A 23,071-nucleotide genomic window follows, 5' to 3' on the forward strand; every position below is an offset into this window, starting at 1 on the left:
CTGTGTCTTGAGCATGACAGAGCCAAGAGCCTGTGGCCTATGGCCATGTGACAACATCTGGGTATTTGGCTCATTTGCATGTTGGGCCTCTTAAGGGGACATCATTCCAAATCACTGGCATTTTACAGCACATTAAGAGGCTGTTTCATCCACTGTGTCTCCACAAGATCTTCAAATGTGACGAAGCAATAAAAGTCACTCTCTGCCCTTGTCTCCAAACACGTTCCAGACTGAAATGCATCTCCCCATGACCTCCACTTAGCGACAAGAACACATCCAACATAGTAAGCAGCTATAACAAAGTGTGGAGCTAGATCTTGTGTTTGCATATTCTCCCCGTGTCTGCACTGGGTTTCCTCCCACAGTCCAAAGGTGTTTACATTAGACGGATTGGCCATGGCTAAATTTCCCCATAGTGTCCAGGTATGTGCAGGTTAGTCAGATTATCCAAGGGATATGCAGTGTTACAGGGATGAGGTGGGGAAACTGGTGGCTTGATTCTAGGAGGGATGCTCTTTGGAGGGTTGGTGTGGATTCAATGGACCAAATGGCCTACTTCCACACTGTTGGAATTCTATGTTAATCACTTGCTTCCTTGCTATTGGAATCCCAGAGGAGTAGACCTTGCTGGCAGACATTAGGATCCAGAAACTGATGGTGTGAGAAACTACTGACAATCTCTGGTGACCCATATAGCTAGTGTCAAAGCTTGTGATAGGTTGATATACTCGGTCTCACTTGCCTCTCAGCTCTCAACAAGTTGATTCTGGTGGATGAACTGGTGACTTACCTCATTAATGGGGGCAAGGGCTTTAATTCCCAGTTAATACCCCAGGAATAGAGAGGGAAAATCATGCTCTGAGTATTTTACACTCAGTTAGTATGATATTGAGGTAGAACCTGGCGAAGCAGGATATTTTCATACAGACAGCCATTCATTTGATATTTTCCTGCACCTTTCACCTCAAAGAACTCTTGTTACAACTTGGTTGAAGTGCAAACTGGCAATGATACACATATCCTGTCATATCGCCTTAACTGCTGAGATTTATGAGTTGATAAACAAAAAGAGGAAAAACTGAGACAGAGAAAGAATTAGTCTGGATAACTTTAGAAACTCTAGTACAGATAGGGAAGCGTAGAGAGCTAAAGAAAGTTTGGATAAAGGCCAGAGGAGAAAGGATGATAATATGCCATATGTAAACATATCCATGCTCATGCTTTAATGAGAAAAACACATTATCCTGGCTGATTTATGGAATATTTTATGATTGTGACTATGCAAGTTATTTCTAGCATAATTAATTCTAGCATAATTTTTAAATTAACGCTAGCCGCTAAAATTTGCATCCAAATTGACAACAGCACAGTAACAGACAGAGGAAAGAGTCAAAGTGTGCACTCCCAATTTATCTTCCTTTTTTGTCATGTGTAATCAAGGCAGTTTAATTGTGAGAGACAGCAGGAACTGCAGGTGCTGGAGAATCTGAGATAACAAGGTGTAGAGCTGGATGAACACAGCAGGCCAAGCAGCATCAGAGGAGCAGGAAGGCTGACGTTTTGGGCCTAGATCCTTTCTGAAGCTGGGTCTAGGCCCGAAACGTCAGCCTTCCTGCTCCTCTCATGCTGCTTGGCCTGCTGTGTTCATCCAGCTCTACACCATGTTACCTCAGTTTAATTTTGATATGGCTGAAATATTTTCCAAACCCCTGCTAGTTTGTAGGCTGTCTTTACCAGCAAAGATGTGGAATTAGAAGAGTTGTGAATGATATAGAACATTGCACTTCAAGCACTTTTAAGTTTTATGTTGGAAGGAAGATCATTGATGATGCAGCTCTTTGGCTCTTTTTTGTTTCTCTGTTTGTTTCAAGCTTCACTACTCATAAGTCTACATCAAACTTCTGCTTGACCAATCTGTGTGCTGTCATCAAGCCATTTTTCCTTAACTCAAAGACTCCTGGTGCTGCTGTGTCTCAATATCGTAACAACATCACCACTCCAGAAGCAACAATAGCCTTCAATAAGTAAAGATATTCATCACATGATTTTCAAGTTGCAAACTTTTGCTGGTATTTTAGCTACATATCAATGTCCAACTTCTATTTCAGTTCATAGTCCAACAAAGAAAAATATGTGGCTCCTTACATCATTAACAATATTCATTACACGATACAAGTGAACGCTAATATATGGGACTTATGATTTGATGGTAGTTAAATGTTGGTGTTAGATTGCCTCGTGTTGGTACAAATGAAAGAAGTGTTTGTGAGTCGTCATTCCTTTGTAATGAAAAGCCAAATTTATTCGGATAGCCACATCTGTATCAAATCCTGGAGAAAGCTCAGTAAGCTCCTTTAATTCCCAACATTTACCTGTTCTAATTAGTCATCCCGCGCAAATTCTGAATTCATTTTATATCACATCCAAGACCTTACTGTTACCCATGAGAGAAATAAAAAATCAGTCTGAAAATCACTGTGCCAGAAGGCAAATCTCAACAAATGCATCAAAAATTGTTCAACACATGAATAAATCCACAGAGTTGTTTTCCCACCATACTTCCAACAGAATTCCTGTGCTTTTAGTTGACATTTTCATACCCAACTTTTAGGACAAGCTGCTTTTTTATATGTAGTGCAGCGTGTAAGAAAATACAATTTAATGGGAACTAGATTATAGGCCGAATACACAAAGGAATAGCAATGTATTTCAAGCAATTAATAAAAGAGCTCAGCAGAATGAGAATCTCCTGACCTCTGAAAATATTAAAGAGGCAAACAGTACACTTGAAGATGGCAATTTTATTGTTTGAAAACAATATCATATGAGAAAGGAAGAAAGTGGATTGTGTTTTATTGTGTTTTTTTCGCTATTCTAAAATTTGTTCAGCAGTTTTTGTATGTTCTTGTTAAAGGCTAATCATAAGGATCAGCAGTTGAATTTCGCTTAGGGCTGGAGTTAAATATCAACGCACAAGTTGCTGGAGAAATTCATTAGGTCTGGCAGCATCTGTAGAGAAAGAAACACATTTATAAAACATTTGGATAGGTACATGAATAGGAAAGATTTAGAGGGATATGGGCCAAACACAGGTAAGTGGGATCAGTTTAGTTTGGGAAACTTGGTTGACATAGACCGAAGGGCCTGTTTCTGTGCTGTATGACTCTATAGCTGTCTATAGCTCTATAGGTAATATTTGCAGCCTGTTATGACTTATTTGGAATCCTGAAGAGATGTTGCTAGAACTGCTGAGTTTCTCTAGAACTTTCTATTTTTAGTTCCTATTTTCAGCATCCCCATTAATTTACTTTTGGTAAATATCAATTTTCTGGATGGTAATGTTACTGAAGGAGTTAATGTTCCTGAAGGAGTTAATGTTTACGTTTCATCAACCTCAAGTTCCACTCAATCTGACGTTACACAGTCTTTGTGTAGAGGCAGTTGAGATCTGCACGAGTACCTGAAGGTAACTTTGTAAAGGGTCTGAAAGTGTCATGTAATTAATTAATTAATGTAAACTATACATACTGCTGTCATGCAATTTGTCAAGAATGAGAAGCGCCACATCATTTTCTGTTCAATTCGCCAATTCGTCCATTCACTATCACTGGTAGAGCAGAGAAAAAGGAAGATTGGTGGCGGTAATCAAGCCACATCAGAATACCACAATCAATGCTACACCAATAGAAGTCATCACTGTGTATTGTCACCAATGATGATATTGACCCACGATCTGAGCAGCTGACAAAGGCTCTCGTTGGGGAAGACAACACGGATGTGTATTTCCATATGTGGAAGCATCCACCAAAGTCTGTAATCAAATACATAATCTGGAATCGAAGGAAGATAGGGCTCAGGACGATCACAAAACGTTGTAAAGACCAGTATGTTAAAATAGATGTAATTATTTGAACTTTGCAAAATTCTGCCTAATCAGTCTCCATGTCAATGTGATGCCCCTTGGGAACAGCAAACCATCCGTACTGCAGCTGTGATACATTCAGTAAAACAGCATAGGAAATAGGTGTCTTAACAAATAAGTACAATAATGCATTGTTTAAAGTAAGCCCTCAGTAATGTCTGGGCTACAGTAGAATTTAAAAACACCTGCTTGACAACTTGAGCCTCTGTAATGTTTAGGAATCTCATTTGTCTGCAAATCCTTTGTTGAGGGCATCTCTTCTCTGAACTGGAGCTCTGTGTTCATTTTCTCTGACCTGTGCAGTGCCATTTGGTACAGAGAGAAGAGTTGGTGTTATTGTTGGAGTTATTTCTGTTACTGTTGGTGTGGCTCCTGGTTGTTAAAGTTAGAATTCAGAACTAAAGATGCAATTGATTGTTCCTTAAATATTAATACTACTCACTCCATACTTCCACGTGTGCTTTCTGCTTGCCTACAAAATTTCCCGATTAAACCCTGAAGTGAATAATGTCATTTCAGGTTTCTAAAACCAATCTATCTTTTGGGATTTTAGTCCAGTGTGGGGTGGGGCAGGGGAGGATTCAGTCTCAAAAATCCAAAAAAAGGCTACAAAAATTCAATCATGGGGTCATTCTGGGGATAGGTTGTCACAATACATCTTTGGTTCAAACATGGCAAAAGAGCTGAAAGCCAGAGGTAAGGTGAGAGTGACAGCCCTTGACATCAAAGTTGCACTGAACCAAGTGTGGCATCGAGGATCCCTAGAAAAACTGGAATCAATGGGTATCACAGGGAAAACTCTCCACTGGTTGCAGTCATACTGGACACATTGGAAGATGGCCTTGGTTATTGGAAGTCAATCATCTCAGCTCCAAGACATCTCCTGGTGTTCCTCAAGGTGGTGTCCATGGCCCAACCATCTTCAGCTGCATCATCAAGGACCCTCCCTCCATCACACGTTCAGAAGTGAGGATGTTCACTGATGATTACACAATGTTCAGCATCATTCGTGACTCCTCAGATACTGAAGTAGTCCATGTCTAAATGCAACAAGATCTGGACATCATCCAGGCTTGGGCTGACAAATGGCAAGTATCATTCATGCCACACAAATGCCAGGCTATGACCATCACCAACAAGAGACAATCTAATCACTGCCCTTGATGTTCAACGGTGTTACCACCGCTGAACCCCAACCCCCTCCACTATCAACATCCTTGGGGTTGTTGACCAGAAACTCAGTTGGTCTCATTTAATAAACATAATGAGGACGAGAGCAGGCCAGGGGCTAGGACTACAACAGTAAGTAACTCGCCTCCTGATGCCTCCTCCTCCCTCAAATACTGTCCATCATTGACAAGTTACAAGTCGGGACTAGAACATAGAACATAGAACATAGAACAGTACAGCACAGAACAGGCCCTTCAGCCCACAATGTTGTGCCGACCATTGATCCTCATGTATGCACCCTCAAATTTCTGTAACCATATGCATGTCCAGCAGTCTCTTAAATGTCCCCAATGACCTTGCTTCCACAACTGCTGCTGGCAACGCATTCCATGCTCTCACAACTCTCTGTGTAAAGAACCCGCCTCTGACATCCCCTCTATACTTTCCTCCAACCAGCTTAAAACTATGACCCCTTGTGCTAGCCATTTCTGCCCTGGGAAATAGTCTCTGGCTATCAACTCTATCTATGCCTCTCATTATCTTGTATACCTCAATTAGGTCCCCTCTCCTCCTCCTTTTCTCCAATGAAAAGAGACCGAGCTCAGTCAACCTCTCTTCATAAGATAAGCCCTCCAGTCCAGGCAGCATCCTGGTAAACCTCCTCTGAACCCTCTCCAAAGCATCCACATCTTTCCTATAATAGGGCGCCCAGAACTGGACGCAGTATTCCAAGTGCGGTCTAACCAAAGTTTTATAGAGCTGCAACAAGATCTCACGACTCTTAAACTCAATCCCCCTGTTAATGAAAGCCAAAACACCATATGCTTTCTCAACAACCCTGTCCACTTGGGTGGCCATTTTAAGGGATCTATGTATCTGCACACCAAGATCCCTCTGTTCCTCCACACTGCCAAGAATCCTATCCTTAATCCTGTACTCAGCTTTCAAATTCAACCTTCCAAAATGCATCACCTTGCATTTATCCAGGTTGAACTCCATCTGCCACCTCTCAGCCCATCTCTGCATCCTGTCAATGTCCCGCTGCAGCCTACAACAGCCCTCTATACTGTCAACAACACCTCCAACCTTTGTGTCGTCTGCAAACTTGCTGACCCATCCTTCAATCCCCTCATCCAAGTCATTAATAAAAATTACAAACAGTAGAGGCCCAAGGACAGAGCCCTGTGGAACACCACTCATCACAGACTTCCAGGCAGAATATTTTCCTTCTACTACCACTCGCTGTCTTCTGTTGGCCAGCCAATTCTGTATCCAAGCAGCTAAGTTCCCATGTATCCCATTCCTCCTGACCTTCTGAATGAGCCTACCATGGGGAACCTTATCAAATGCCTTACTGAAGTCCATATACATCACATCCACAGCTCGACCCTCATCCACTTTTCTAGTCACATCCTCAAAAAACTCGATAAGGTTTGTGAGGCATGACCTACCCCTCTCAAAGTCGTGTTGACTGTATTTGATCAAGCCATGCTCTTCCAGATGGTCATAAATCCTATCCCTCAGAATCCTTTCTAACACCTTGCAGACGACAGACGTGAGACTTACTGGTCTGTAATTGCCAGGGATTTCCCTATTTCCTTTCTTGAAGAGAGGAATTACATTTGCCTCTCTCCAGTCCTCAGGTACGACTCCAGTGGAGAGCGAGGATGCAAAGATCTTCGCAAGTGGTGAAGCAATTGTATTTCTCGCTTCCCAAAGGGGCCGAGGACAAACCTGGTTGGGGCCTGGCGACTTGTCAATCTTAATGCTTGACAAAATTTTCAGCACATCAGCTTCCTCTATCTCTATCCATTCCAGCATGCACATCTGCTCTTCAAAGGTTTCATTCACTACAAAGTTCATTTCTTTCGTAAAGACAGAAGCAAAAAACTCATTTAGGGCTTCCCCTACCTCCTCAGACTGCACACACAAGTTCCCTATGCTATCCCTGATCGGCCCTACTCTTTCTTTGACCATTCTCTTATTCCTCACATAAGTGTAAAATGCCTTTGTGTTTTCCCTAATTCGTTCTGCCAAGCCTTTCTCGTGCCCCCTCCTGGCTCTCCTCAGACCATTTTTGAGCTCCTTCCTTGCCTGCGTGTAATCCTCTCTAGCTGAACTTGACCCTAGTTTCCTCCACCTTATGTAAGCTACCTTCTTCCTTTTCACAAGAAGCTCCACCACTCTCGTCATCCAAGGTTCCTTTATCTTACCCCTTCTTGCCTGTCTCAGAGGGACATATTTACTCATCACTCGCAACAACTGTTCCTTAAACAGTCTCCACATGTCTATAGTTCCCTTACCATGGAACAATTGCTCCCAGTCCATGCTTCCTAACTCATGTCTAATCGCGTCATAGTTTCCTCTTCCCCAATTAAATATCCTCCCATTTTGCCTAATCCTCTCCTTCTCCATAGCTATGTAGAAAGTGAGGCAGTTATGGTCACTATCACCAAAATGCTCTCCCGCCACAAGATCTGATACCTGCCCCGGCTCGTTTCCGAGCACTAAGTCTAGAATGGCCTCTCCCCTCGTCGGCCTGTCAACGTACTGCGTTAGGAAACCCTCCTGAACACACCTTACAAAAACAGCTCCATTCAAATCTTCTGCTCGAAGGAGGTTCCAATCAATATTAGAAAAGTTAAAGTCACCCTGGAATAGAATACTCCCCACTTGCCTGGACGAGTGCAGTCCCAACTACAGTCAAGAAGCTTGATATCATCCAGGACAAAGCAGACCATTTGTTTGGGATTACAATAATAAGCATCCACTCCCTCTGATAGCAATGCTCAGTAGCAGCAGTGTGTACTATCTACAAGATGCACTGCAGAAATTCGCCAAAGACCCTTATTCAGTGCCTTCCAAACCTATAGTCACTTCCACATTCAATAACAAGGACCGCAGATACATGGGAACACCACCACCTGCAAACTCTCCAGGCTACTTGTGATCCTGACTGAGAAATATATCATCATTCCTTCACTGTCACTGGGTCAAATTCTGGGAATTGCCTCCCTAAGAGCATAGTGGGTCTAGCTACAGCTCACGGTCTGCAGTTGTTCAAAAAGCTAAGTTGTTCACCATCACTTTCTGAAAAGTGCATTAATAGGGGATTTACTAAGAAGCAGCGCAGATAAGTAAAAGTCAGAATAATAGAACGAGACTAAAATTAAAGGGAATACAAAGTCATAGAGTCATCAAGACATAGAGTCATACAGCACAGAAACAAACCCTTTGGTCCAATTCATCCATGCCAACCAAGTTTCCCAAACTAAACTAGACTTATTTACCTGTGTTTCATCCATATGCCTCTAAACCTTTCCTATTCATGTACCTGTCCAAATGTCTTTTTAATGTTGCAACTGTATTTGCATCTACCGCTTCCACTAGCAGCTCATTCCATATATGAACCACCCTCTGTGTGAAAATATTGCGCCTCAAGTCCCCTTTGAATTTGTCGCCTCTCACCTTAATAATATGATGTGCAGGTGCCAGTGTAGGACTGGGGTGGACAAGGTCAGAAGTCACACGTCACCAGGTTATAGTCCTACAGGTTTATTTGAAATCACAAGCTTCGGAGCGCAGTCTGTTTGCCAGGTGAAGTGAGTGAGTGAGAAACACACAGAACACAAAGTTTACAGGCAGTGAGAGCAGAAGAAAAGAGATCAAATGATCATACAACTGGTGTGAGTGGAGTGTTGAATAATAAGTCTCTGCAGGTGACCAAGCAAATAGCTGACTAACAAGTGAAGGGATGAACTATAATCCGATTAAATGAGGCAGAGAGACAATTACAACAAAATTAAAAATAAGGTGGCGCTGGAGACAAACCCAATGATTGGAATAACTTGATAGGTATAAGAGTTGCATGCCAAGAGTATAACTAAAGTCATAAGTAATCCAAAACTGTACAAATTAATTAAGGTAGACAGATCACAATTTATTCAGGTGACGGTGACAAAACAGGACAATAAGGAAGATTTTACGGGTACAGAACAGTGTGGTGGGTTCGACAGTGGTGCAACTTGAACCCAAGGCCATCTTCATGGGTATGGAACTTGGCTATCAGTTTCTGTTCAGCGATTACACACTGTTGTGTATCTCAAAGGCTATCTTCGAGGTCTCTTACCCAAAGATTGGAGGCTGAATGTCCTTGATCACTGAAGTGTTGCCCATTCCTCAATTCACACCATTTGTATGGTCTTTTGACTTCTCTGCCCTTGGTCTCTCTGCCTATAAATTATTTATTCTGGTTGTTTTTCTCTCACTTCACCTGATGAAGGGGCTATGCTCTGAAAGCTTATGATTTCAAATAAGCCAATTGGTAACCTAATGTGCGATTTCTGACTTAACAATATGCCCCCTAGATCTGAGTTTTTCCACTCGAGGGAAAAGACATTTGCTATTCACCTTATTTATGCCACTCATTATTTTATAAACCTATATGAGGTGACCACCCCTGAACCCCCAGTGATACAAGTCCCAGCCTTTCCAACCTCTCCTTATAACTCAAAACCTCCAGTCCCAAAAACATCCTGGTAACTCTTTTCTGAACCCTCTCCAATTTAATAATATCCTTCCTATAGCAGGGCAACCTGAACAACATACATTGCTCCAAAAGTGGCCTGACCAACGTCCTGTACAACTTCAACATGATATTAAAGATATCCAGGGATATGAGGTTTGGACTGGCAAATTAGATTGAAGTAGTTAATTGGCACAGGAGACTTGAGTGACCATTTAGCATTGATCTGCTCCTAAGTCCTTATTTTTGGGTGAAAAAATTCAGATGAAACATGTAGGATTAATTTCTTTTTAAAGCGAGTTCAGACGCCTGGAATGGGATTGCAGTTGGGCTGTTGGGCCTATAATGTCAGCCTATTTGAAGAAATGATTCAATGTTGGTGTTCTGAATTCTGAGCAAATATGTTTTCGTACCTAGAATCAAATGGACATTGGACCTTCTGGTTGGAATCTCTGTTCCCTTGTGAAAATTTGCAGTAATGAAAATGACAGGATCACCCAAGTCAAATTGTTCAATTTTGACATAGGAAAATGTGAAGAAAAAGAAGCAATTCATTCAAAGCTACACCCTCATAAACTGAAAAAGAAGTTTAATGAGACCCTTTGGGAAACCAGATGCCAAAGACTTACAATATTTAAACTCCAACATGTTAAGAGCTGTGATTTCCAAATCCTAAATATTTTAATAGAACATTTTAATCCAGAACTTCAAACTGAGGCTGCGTGCAAGACTTTTAGTAACTTCCTACACAATTCTTTCTGTAAAACACTATGAGTGTATTCTGATCAGGCTATGGTGTTAGGATTGGGCAAGGTCTTTGGCAATACCTAACTTGATGCAAAGGTCAGTGATAATGGGAACTGCAGGTGCTGGAGAATCCAAGATAATAAAATGTGAGGCTGGATGAACACAGCAGGCCCAGCAGCATCTGAGGAGCACAAAAGCTGACGTTTCGGGCCTAGACCCTTCATCAGAGAGGGGGATGGGGTGAGGGTTCTGGAGTAAATAGGGAGAGAGGGGGAGGCGGACCGAAGATGGAGAGAAAAGAAGATAGGTGGAGAGGAGAATATAGGTGGGGAGGTAGGGAGGGGATAGGTCAGTCCAGGGAAGACGGACAGGTCAAGGAGGTGGGATGAGGACATTTTTCCATCCCACCCCTGTCTGCTTTCCGGAGAGACCACTCTCTCCGTGACTCCCTTGATCGCTCCACACTGCCCTCCAACCCCACCACACCTGGCACCTTCCCCTGCAACCGCAGGAAATGCTACACTTGCCCCCACACCTCCTCCCTCACCCCTATCCTAGGCCCCAAGATGACTTTCTACATTAAGCAGAGGTTCACCTGCACATCTGCCAATGTGGTATACTGCATCCACTGTACCCGGTGTGGCTTCCTCTACATATGGGGAAACCAAGCGGAGGCTTGGGGACCACTTTGCAGAGCACCTCCGCTCGGTTCACAATAAACAACTGCACCTCCCAGTCGCAAACCATTTCCACTCCCCCTCCCATTCTTTAGACGACATGTCCATCATGGGCCTCCTGCAGTGCCACAATGATGCCACCCGAAGGTTGCAGGAACAGCAACTCATATTCCGCTTGGGAGCCCTGCAGCCCAATGGTATCAATGTGGACTTCACCAGCTTCAAAATCTCCCCTTCTCCCACCGCATCCTTAAACCAGCCCAGTTCGTCCCCTCCCCCACTGCACCACACTACCAGCCCAGCTCTTCCCCTCCACCCACTGCATCCCAAAACCAGTCCAACCTGTCTCTGCCTCCCTAACCTGTTCTTCCTCTCACCCATCCCTTCCTCCCACCCCAAGCTGCACCTCCATCTCCTACCTACTAACCTCATCCCACCTCCTTGACCTGTCCGTCTTCCCTGGACTGACCTATCCCCTCCCTACCTCCCCACCTATACTCTCCGCTCCACCTATCTTCTTTTCTCTCCATCTTCGGTCCGCCTCCCCCTCTCTCCCTATTTATTCCAGAACCCTCACCCCATCCCCCTCTCTGATGAAGGGTCTAGGCCCGAAACGTCAGCTTTTGTGCTCCTGAGATGCTGCTGGGCCTGATGTGTTCATCCAGCCTCACATTTTATTATCTTGATACAAAGGTCGTCTCACCACATCTTGGACAATTTCACCAAGTGGCATTGCGCGATTGTGACTCGGCAATGGTAAGTTCCCAACTGATAATTACTTTACTTGTTAAACAGTCTTGAAATTTGATCACCTTGGCGTGATTTGTAACCTTACCAAACTTGCCATTGAAACTAGCCATTGGGAAAACTCAACATGGGAGCCAGTGCAGTTTCAACTTGCAGCTGGACCCCAAAGACCTCTCTATGAATCCTTGTATCACATTCCCAAGCCACTTACAGGACAGTTCTGCATTTCAATGTTGCATCTTGGGCTGCATTGGCAATTATCATTGTAATGCTGTTACAAGGACTCTGAATGGTCAGGGACATGTACCCAGCTAATGCCTTGGATTAGGCTGCATCTTACTTTTGTATCTACCTGAATGCTTGAAGCATCCCTACCTTGCCTTGCCTTTTCACACATTGGCTTTTCAGTCAGAAATACCTCAGTATTTCATATTGCTACTGTCTTACTATATCATTTAGCACAAACACAAAGGCAGGTAACTTGCTACACTTGTCAGCAGACTTCAGTCCAACAAAGGAGCATGTCCTTCACTAAGGTGGCCTGAGCACAGAAAGTCAAGGGCAGCCTCTGATACCAATCTGGATCCTGTTTAGCATGGCCATAGTCAGGATCTCCGCTCATAAGTGGTGAGGGGCTAAATGAAGGACATACAACATCTGTCTTGGCTCTTTCTGCCTATTGCTGTTCTCCTGGAATAATAAAGAGGCAATTATTGCAGAAAATGAAAGTGGGTGATGCAGCTATTACTTTTGGTACAGGTGGAGAGGTTTCCCAAGTGACTGAGAAGACAGTGCAGAGGGCATGCAGGGTTAATCATGCCGCAGCTTGGTTGGGTAAGGATGAGTGAGGAAGATGTTATAGGCATTAGTGAGAGCGGTAGAGCATGAACCTTGGTGGGAGTGGGGTACAATATGAGAGAGAGTATGAATGTGAGGTATTAAAGAGAAACTGCGGTAAATGCACTGGCAGAGTAGAGGAGAACAATGACTGCCTTCCCACTGAGCTGGGCATTCTTCAGACAGCCGAGGTTCTTCTCAGCCTCTTAGTCAACAACAAGTCGCCCTGACAAGTGTGGGAAGATGGGTCAGAAATTGATGCTTATCATAAGAGCTTGCTATGACATGGAGACAGGGAGCTGAATCAAATCAAATCAGCCTTCCTACCTTTGTAATCACAACACTGTAAAATGTTGTGGAGCCAATGGCTCCAAGCCACATGTTTTGAATAACCAATCCCAACCTCTGTGTACAATCAGTTCTAGATACCAGGTTTGTAGCTCAAGAAAAACACCTATTACTTTATTCACAATATAGTAACTTCAGCAAAGCAAAATTAAAGAACAAAGTAATCGAACTGTTTATGATTTAAACCAAATAATCTTAGTTTTCAGCTCCATTCACAAAAGACAGACAGACAGACACAGTTAAGGGATAGATAAAAGAAAATAATAAAACGGGCCAGTTTACTTGAATGGTTTTCATGTTGTGTTGATCTACAGGCAAATGTGATTGTTTTTTGATTGAGTTTTCCGAAGGTATTGATCTTGGCCATCTTTTTCAGTTCATTGTGAGGAAGTCAGCGTTGTTTATAAGTTCATTTCTTTTCTCTGAACTTCCAACTGCTTTAAAATCTTCATGCTGTAGTAACAATAGCCAAGCTCCTTCACCCAGAAATACAATTCCAAAAACCAGTTCAAACACTGACCCCCTCTCTTGGTCTAACCTGTTCCCAGGTACTGACCTCATTTCATGGTCAAAGATGTGCCATCTAGTTAAATGTATATCTCCCACTGACTCTCGCATCCCAGTTTTCTGAATAGTCTTTAGAATCCTTTTGATCAAGAGCCATTAGTTTCCAGCGCTGGCCTCACAAACAAACTGTTGTTTTTTTTTGGTTTCATTCCCATTTACCCTTACTGTTTGGAGTGCAAGATATTTACATCTCCTAGCAGAATGTACAAGTGCAGTAACTAGATAAGTATTAGTAATAAGGGCCCTAATTCAGCAGGCTTAAGAGATGAGTAATGTATTGATCTGAAGCTAATTGCACTTTAATTGCATGGCTTTTCATCACAACCCATCTCCAGCTGAGAAGACGCCCATTATTTTAGATGTCAGAATGCATTGTTGGGAAAACTGGGAGATTTAATAACCTAGCTTGCTCAGATTAACAGAAGTCAGGAGAGTTGGTCCATTATGATTCATCCTTTCTAATGCTTTCATAAGGTGCATTATAAGTGCCCTGTCTGGGGGAGGCTACTTACAAACCAGATGTCTGACATTCTTACTTTCTGACAGGAACTTGTGATTTCAAAGCCAATACCAGACATTTTAACAACAAGATGTAAACTGGGGCAACAATACACACTGCTGAATGCTGCATGATTGGGGTACTATATTTCAGATGTATCCAAGGTTCCACCTCCTCAGGGGATGAAGAAGTGTTAGTGGGTTCTTCCTAACATTGTTATCCATCAACCAGCAACATCTGAGAAAATTACTCAGTCATTGTGGTTGTAAACTTGCTCGCCGAGTTGGTGTGTTCGATCACAGACGTTTCATTACCCTGCTGGTTAGTTTGGGGAGCAAGTCTGCAGCCTCATCCACAACCCAAGCTAAAAGTCTTCTCAAAAACTTGTTCAGTCATTATACAAGATAACAAAGTGTGGAGCTGGATGAACACAGCAGGCCAAGCAGCACCAGAGGAGCAGGAAGGCTGCCATTTCAGATCTAGAGGCTTCTAGGCCTGAAATGTCAGCCTTCCTACTCCTCTGATGCTGCTTGGCCTGCTGTGTTCATCCAGCTCTACACCTTGTTATCTCAGATTCTCCAAAATCTGCAGTTCCTGCTATCTCAGTCCTTATGCAGTTGTTATTCATGAGAACTTGCTATTTGTAAACTGGTTGCACAGGACCTACATAATATCAATGACTACACTTCAAAAAATATTTCATTGGTTATAAAGTGCCTTTGGATGTCCTGAGGTTAGGCAAAGTATGATAAAAATGCATGTTTTTTAACCTGAAAAATTTAGTTTTTTAGTTCTAATGAATTCACCTGTTGATTTAATGTTTTTCACTGAACAACCTAAATAATAAGCATAGAAATAAAGGTATCCAACATCGTGTCCAATGAGTGCTTTATGTAAAAAAAAACCTTTAAAAGTATTCAGAATCCTGACCTGAATGTGGTTAGGTCTTATGCCAAGGGCTGGAAACTGTTTCCTTTTACACCCTGGGGAAGCAGCGCTTGTTGTGGAATCAGTTTGCATGAATTGATTAACAACAAGCTTCGAGAAATTATGAAGAGTATTTGCATGAGAATGGTTGTTACCTTTTATCTGTGCAATCAGATCGGAAGTTAAACACTATTAATTTTCATGATGTTGAGGTGCAGGTTTTGGACTGGGGTGGACAAGGTCAGAAATCATACGACACCAGGTTATAGTCCAACAGGTTTATTTAAAATCACAAGCTTTTGGAGCACATTTCTGTGCATGTGCGCCTCCCTTCACTTTACCTAACAAAGGAGCAACACTCAAATAAACCTCTGGGACTATGACCTGGGGTCAAGTGACTTCTGACTTTAAGAATTTTCAGGAATGTGCTATGAACATTTAAAAGCACTTGTGCATTAATATCACCAGCAGTAATTATTAGATTTGCAGGGTCAACTAGGTGGAAATTCAACACAGCGGCAGTGTGCTTTCATCAGCAGTTTTTACAGTGTCACCAATGAAAGGTTCAGCAACTGTAGCATAAAGGACTCAGCACCTTAAGATGAAAGCTTGTTACTGGATTGCTTTAATAAGGAAGTTTTGATGTTCTGACCTCCTGATTGACCCCAATGCCAGGGGCAAAAGTAAGTTGTGGTGTCAAGAGTTTCAGTTTTGAGACAGCTCAGTGTTGCCCATGCTTTTTGTTACTTATAAAACTGACTTAGATGTAAAAATAGAAGGAATAGTTCGTAAGTTTGCAGATGATACCAAAATTGGTGGTGTATTAGACAGTGAAGAACGTTATCTAAAAGTACAACGGGGCCTTGATTAGATGGGCTGATGGACTGACGAGTGGTAAATGGAGTTTAATTTAGATGAATATGGGGTATAGCATTTTGGTAAGGTAAATCAGGACAGGACTTGTACAGTTAATGGCAGAATCCTGGGGAGGGTGCTGAACAAAGAGATCTTGGAGGACAGGTTCATACTTTCTCGAAAATGGAGTCTCAGGTCGATGGAATAATGAAGAAGGTATTTGGTATGTTTGCCTTTATTGGTGGATACATTGAGTAAAGGAGTTAGGAGTCATATTGTGACTGTACAAGACATTGGTTAGGCCACTTATGGAATACTGTATTCTCCCTGCTATAGGAAGGGTGTTTTGAAACTTGAAAGGATGCAGAAAAGATTTACAATGATATTGCCAGGGTTGGAGGGTTTGATGTACATGGAGAGGCTGAGTAGGCTGGGGCTATTTTCCCTAGAGCATTGGAGGTTGAGAGGTGATCTCATAGAGGTTATGAACTCAAGAGGAGCATAGATAAGTTGAATAGCCAGGGTCTTTTTCTCACGGTCAGGAAATCCAAAACTAGAGGGCATAAGTTTAAAGATAAGTGGGGCAAGATATAAAAGGGTCCTGAGGGGCAACATTTTCATGCAAAGGCTAGTGTGTGTATGGAATAAACCATCGGAGTAAGGATTGGAGGCTGGAATAGTTACAACATTTCAAAGGTATCTGGATGGGTATAGAATAGGAAGGGTTTTGTGTGATATGGGCTAAATGCTGGAAAATGGGATTGAATTAATTTAGGATATCAAGTCGGCATGGACGAGTTACACCAAAGGGTCTGTTTCCATGCTGTACATCCTTCTGATTCTACAGATCTACCTATCAGAGCCTGGAGTACTTGTCAGCTTCAGTTTCTTTTGCTGTCAGCAGGAAAGCTCTTGGGTAGGTTAGTTACCAACAGGATGATACAGCATTGCAACACAGTCCTCTTTCAATGTTCTTACAGTGATCAGGAATGAGAAGTGTGCTTAAAATTAATGCTCTCTAGTTCAGCGATTCAAATGTTAATTATAGCATCTTCAATTTTCTCTTAGCTGACTCAATATAAGTGAATGGTTTTAGGTCTGAGCAAATTGTGAGATTTGTGGTTCAGTACTGCAAGGGAATTATATTACATAAAATAGGAGGGGCAATTGTGGAAATCTTCCAGTATTAATTTTCTTAAAGTTTGGACTTAAGCTGGAAAAGGTATTTCAGAATACTGTAGCTATCCTGACTTTCTTGAATAGCGATATTAAGGTTTAGAACTGGATGAAGGCAAGTTTAAACTTCTATCAGAGATAGTGGGAACTGCAGATGCTGGAGAATCCGAGATAGCAAAGTGAGAAGCTGGATGAACACAGCAGGCCAAGCAGCATCTTAGGGGCACAAAAGCTGACCTTTTGGACCTAGGCCCTTCATCAGAAAAGCCGTGGATCTGTGTTCATCCAGCTCCACACTTTGTTATCTAAGTTAAAACTTCTGTTGGGATGAATTCTGCTGTGAAAATTTCTGACACTAAGCTCAGTGTCAGAGACTTGGGATTCACCTGAATACTTATCCTGGAAGTATTACACTGGTTAATAACAAGATTAGCTCAATAATTAGTCAACGTAACTGTCCTGCAGACTACAACAGAAATGCCCTCAGTCACTGTCCTAAGTTTACCATAGGCCCTGAGCTAATATGACTACATAATGTAAAGCCACACCAGACAGGTGCACTGCTGCTTCACAGTGCCAGGGACCTAGGTTCGATCCAGCCTTGGGTGACTGTCAGTGTGGAGTTTGCACGTTCTTCCCGGGTCTGTATGGGTTCCCTTCGGGTGCTCTGGTTTCCTCCCATGGTACAAAGATGTGCAGGCTCGGTGGATTGGCCATGCTAAGTGCCCAGGGATGTTTAGGTTAGGTGGGTCAGATGTGGTAAAACATAGAGGAATGGACGTGAGTGGGATGCTGCTGGGAGAGGTGGTGTGGAAATGTTGGGCTGTATGGCCTGTTTCCACACTGCAGAGATTCCGTGACCTACCAGACCTCTGGGGGTGGTCTAACCTGAGGATCACTATGCCTCAGGCATAGGGTAAGGGTGAGAAGGTGGAATCTTCATGGCGACTTCAGCTAGTACAGAAATTATTGCCATCACAAACCAGCCAATGGAGCTAACTTCCTGCCAAGCACTCACTCAGTCATGACCTTTAGCTGCTGTGATGAGTATAAGATTTTACTGGGGCATGTCTTTACTGTGCCTCTCTTCTCCAATGCTTGCTGATACTCCATAGGAATGACAGAACTGAATCATTGCTTTGGCTGGGATTGGGACCTCAGCTTGAAAGTTTAGAAAAAACATCACATCTCAAAAATCTCCATAGGCAGTGGCAACGCGCATTCGTAACTGGTTTGAAATGAGTTGCTGTCAACTATAATAGCAGTCATAAAACCAGGCTGACAGTATATGCTAGGAAAAACTGTATAATTTGATATGATCATTAAACAAAATGCCTTGTTCCTTGTGATCGACCCTAGGTACAAAAATTGGCTACAAAATGTAATAGCTCCAGAGGAAAGATCACAGGCAGTGTGATTAAACAGTTCCTGTTGCTTTCAGTGCACACGGTTCATGCTATTTGCAATTTAAGAGCTTGCAGTGTGCAGGGAAGTATAATGCTGGGTGGATGCTTAGCTGAACATAGGGGCAAAATTGTGAGAAAGAGAAAAAATTACTTCTTTATCGTACATGCTGGAAACACTTGTGAACCGAAATGTGAACCTAAAATTGGAAAGAGTTAAGAATGGCACAACTTGCCACTCTGGGTGTCCATGAGATGTTGTGCGCCATAATTAGCAGCAGAATTGTATTCAACAATACACTGTAACCTCATGACCTGGCTATGCTTAACTCCCCCAAAAATATTACTTCAAGCCAGGAGTTCAACTCAGAATTAACAACTGATGTCGGGGAGCATATCAGGAGACCAACAGGTAAAGCTCAGAGTGCGGTGACTTCATGATGATGGTATGCCTGTTGAATGGGAGAAGCAGTATGCAATACACAGGGGCAAACAATCCTATAACCAAAGGTCAGATCAAAGGCTGAAGTTTTTGCAAATGTTTTCGGTTGGAATTGTCCAATTTCATGCTGTCTGTTTTCAGGAATATGACTCTTAAATATATCACTTCATTGCTGATTGTAAGATAAACTAGAAAAAAAACATGAGTTTGAGACTTTGGTGAACAAAGTTAGTCACCCAATCAGAGGATGGACCATGCATACTTCCAAGGTCAGAGTTAGAAGTATAACAGTAGTGGGGATGTTAGGTTGGCCTGGGAAGAAAATCTATGTCCTATGGTGAAATATATAAATTAATCATGTAATTTCCCATATCAAAGGTCGAGAAAAAACAAGTGAACAAAAGAGGTTCTTAAAGTATCTAAGTAATTTTCAGACCAAAAGGAGAAGTCTGGGTATTGCCAATTGTGGATTTGAACCCCTGTGTAGAACATTCCAAGGGTGCCAAAACAGAAGTTGCTGGAAAAGCTCAGCAGGTCTGGCAGCATCTGTGAAGAAACACTCAGAGTTAACATTTCGTGTCTGGTTCTGAGGAAGGGTCACCAGACCTGAAATGTTAACTTTGATTTTTTTTCTTCACAGACGCTGCCAGACTTGCAGGGCTTTCCCAGCAACTTCTGTTTTTGTTACTGATTTACAGCATCCTCAGTTCTTTCAGTTTTTTTCCCCAGGAGTGCCATGTTGCCATGGAGATAAGTCACATGGGAGATACTCTTTTTCCTGCTCAGTTTGTTATGAGCCGGACCAAACTCCCCAAAATATTTAGGAAATTGTCTAGGCCCTAACCTTTTATTATATTACAGATAAATGTAAGGCTTTGTGTTCCAGATGCAATTTGATTTGTCAAACTACTGGATTTAAAGCAAAACACTCTTTATTCATCCACTGTAGTTAAAATACAACAAAAGAAAGAAAGAATTGAAATAATTTAACTCTATGGGAAAACTGAACAGAACAATATAACTGTTCCAATATTGTAACATCCCATAAATACACCCTTGGCAAAAAGCAAACTCAGTAAACAGATTGTTCATGTGCAACTCCAGTAGAACGCAAAGAAACCTCACCATTTGCCTGTAACTGAGTGAGGGAAAAAAAGATAGTTTTCACTTCTTCAAGATCCCTAACAGCAAATGCTGAGAGTTAACTGAAATTCTGGTTCCATGCGAGTTTGACTACACCCATTCAGTCTGCTTTTATTGTTCCAAATTTTAAAAAAAATCTAAGGCTTCACAAGCTGTTTAATTTAGTGGTTCTGGAAGACTGCTCAGTGCCTCTGCCTTAAAACCTCTCTTCAAAAATAAAACCAGAACAAAACGCACTCAATAAAGTCACAGAATTGTCACAAGTCTATCTACATTTTCCCACAAGCAGATGGAGGGGCAAGTGGGAGGTAGAGAGAGGGGGGGGGGGGGGGAGAGAGAGAGAGAGAGAGAGAGAGGGAGAGAGAGAGAGAGAGAGAGAGAGAGAGAGAGTGAAAGCTTCCAGGAGTGTCGATGCTGGGAAGCAGCAGAGACCAGTGGAAAAAGGCTCTTAAGGTGTTTTGTGATTTTTGCTTTCATTGAACAGGAAAGCACGTAAAGGCTATGCTTGAGCTGGGATATCAGGAGCATACAGACTTTGAGGCAGGCATTACAAATGAAACTTAATGCAGAGAGTGTGTATTAAGAAGAATGAGGAGACAATATAAATGGAAAGGCAGAATTTGTGAAAGGATGCAGGAGGAAGAGACCTAAGAATTGAAGTGCACAGATCTTTGAAGGTGGCAGGACTAGTTGAGAAGGATATGAAAAAAACAGATGTGTTTTTTATTTGCAGAGTTCATGTATAGCATAAAAAAGAAGGCAGATTTCCTAAAGCTTTATAAACTGCTGGATAGAATCCAGGTGCAGCAATGACAGAAACTTAACTTTCAGCTGCAAACAGTGGTAGGTCGAGAACCTATTGAAGTTAAGACCTTTCCTGTGGCTGTTTCGTTCAGCCATGCTACAATCACAATATGAGTATTGAATGTGATTCACACTTCTTGTGAGTGAAGGCTATTTATTTAAAGGGATCCTGGCAAGGGTCTGAAATGTACGGAGTATTTTGCTGATGAAGTATCCCGAAAGCAGGAGAATGGAAGAAAGGCTTGAAAGCTCCACCACCCATTTCCCTGTCTTCCCTGGAGTCTGATGATAGTATAAAAAGAAGGGGAAGAAATTAATCTTCCCTTTGGATAAGATGAATAAGCCAGCCAGCTAAATGTAGCCAGCAATTGGAGTGGACAGTGGCTCAATGGTTAGCACTGCTGCCTCACAGCACCAGAGACCCAGGTTCAATTCCAGCCTCGGGCAACTGTCTGTGTGGAGCTTGTACATTCTCCCTGTGTCTGCATGGGTTTCCTCCCACCGTCCAAAGATGTTCAGGTTAGGTGGATTGGCCATGCTAAATTGCTGTAGCATTCAGTGATATGTAGTTTAGGTGGGTTATAAGGAGATGAGTCTGGGTGGGATGCACTGAGTGTCCATGTGGGATTGTTAGGCTAAATGGCCTGTTTCCACGCTGTAGGGATTTTGTGAAGGTTATAAATTGTTGAGGCTGACTGGAGAAAGTACATCCTGTCCAGGATGTGGATAGAATTTCCCACAATCTTATTTAGGTGTGGAAAACTGAGTGTCATATCACTTTGGGATTATACCTCTCACTTTTTGATCTCTCCAAAAGACCAGCACAACATTCCTTTTGATGAACATGCCTCTTTGCTCCACATATTACATTCCCTCCAGACAACACCTCAAATCTTCATCTGAGCAGCCAATACTCTCTCTTTCAGCATGATCCTGTTATTCTCTCACATCCTTCGCAGTTACCCTCCTCAAATGTTCTTATTCCATCCTGTTCACATATTCTACTTCTTATACTCATATCACTCTACTTCCTCACATAGTTGGAGAAGGAAACACACAGCTTTGAGGAGAGGCTGTGAATTAGCCTGGAGCTGCAACCAGAGACTCCCTGAATGCAATAGAGCCTGGTACTCTGAAGATCAGCTTTAAGTATCTGCAATGGAACGATGGGGGTGACGCAAAGACTTGGTGACAGAGTCAAATGACATACTGCCATTTGATATTTATTCAGTCCCTCATGTTGAATTGACACTATCACGAAATGAAATGCATCACAGTGAGCTTGTACCCATTCCCAATGTCAGCACATCCTTATGTCTTTCATAAAGCCATAGAGTCATACTGCATGGAAATAAACCCTTCGATCCAACCAGACCATGCCGAACATTATCCCAAACTAAACTAGTCTTACCAGCCTGTTCCTGGTCTATATTCCTCCAAACCTTTCCTATTCATGTACTTATCCAAATGCCTCTTAAATGTTATAATTGTACCCACATCCACCACTTCCTCAGGAAGTTCATTCCACATATAACCAACACTCTGTGTAAAGAAAAATTGCCCCTCATGTCTTGTTTTTAAAACCTCTCTCCTCTCACCTTAAAAATGTGCCCGCAATCTTGGAAACCGCTATCCTAGAGAAGATAACCACCATTAACCCTATCTATACCCCTAATTATTTGATAAACTTGTATAAAGTCACCTCTCAGCCTCCTAATCTCCAGTAAAAAATGTTCCAACCTATCAAGCTGTTCCTTATAACTCAAGCCTTCCATACCTGACAGCATCCTGTTAAGTCTCTAAGAGGTCTTTACAAGGTGACAGTGGAGCTGCAGCAAGTGAAAGCTGAGATGTCTCAGGAAAGGTTGAGCATCCTGAGCATGCATCATCACATGACACAAGCTCTCTCTCCAGCAGTGCAGACACGTACTCACCTTTCTGATTCAGTAATCAGATCAGCCGTGACATTATTGAATCGCAGAGCGGGTTTGAAAGCCCGAGTGAATGACTTCTGCCCCTAATTTTTGCACCTGGCTCCTTTCTGCTCTTGACTCCTAATCTTAATAATTAGGACCACGTAGTGGCTCTGTGATTAGCACTACTGCCACACAGTGCTAGGGCCCAGGCTTGATTCCACCCTTAGGTGATTGTCTGTGTGGAGTTTGCACATTCTCCCTCTGTCTGCGTGGGTTTCCTTGGGTGTTATGGTTCCCTCCTATGGTCCAAAGATGTGCAGGTTACGTGGATTTGCCATGCTAAATTGCCCATAATGTCTACGGATT

This window comes from Stegostoma tigrinum, chromosome 3 (genome assembly GCF_030684315.1).
Source record: "Stegostoma tigrinum isolate sSteTig4 chromosome 3, sSteTig4.hap1, whole genome shotgun sequence".
Classification (NCBI taxonomy): Eukaryota; Metazoa; Chordata; class Chondrichthyes; order Orectolobiformes; family Stegostomatidae; genus Stegostoma; species Stegostoma tigrinum.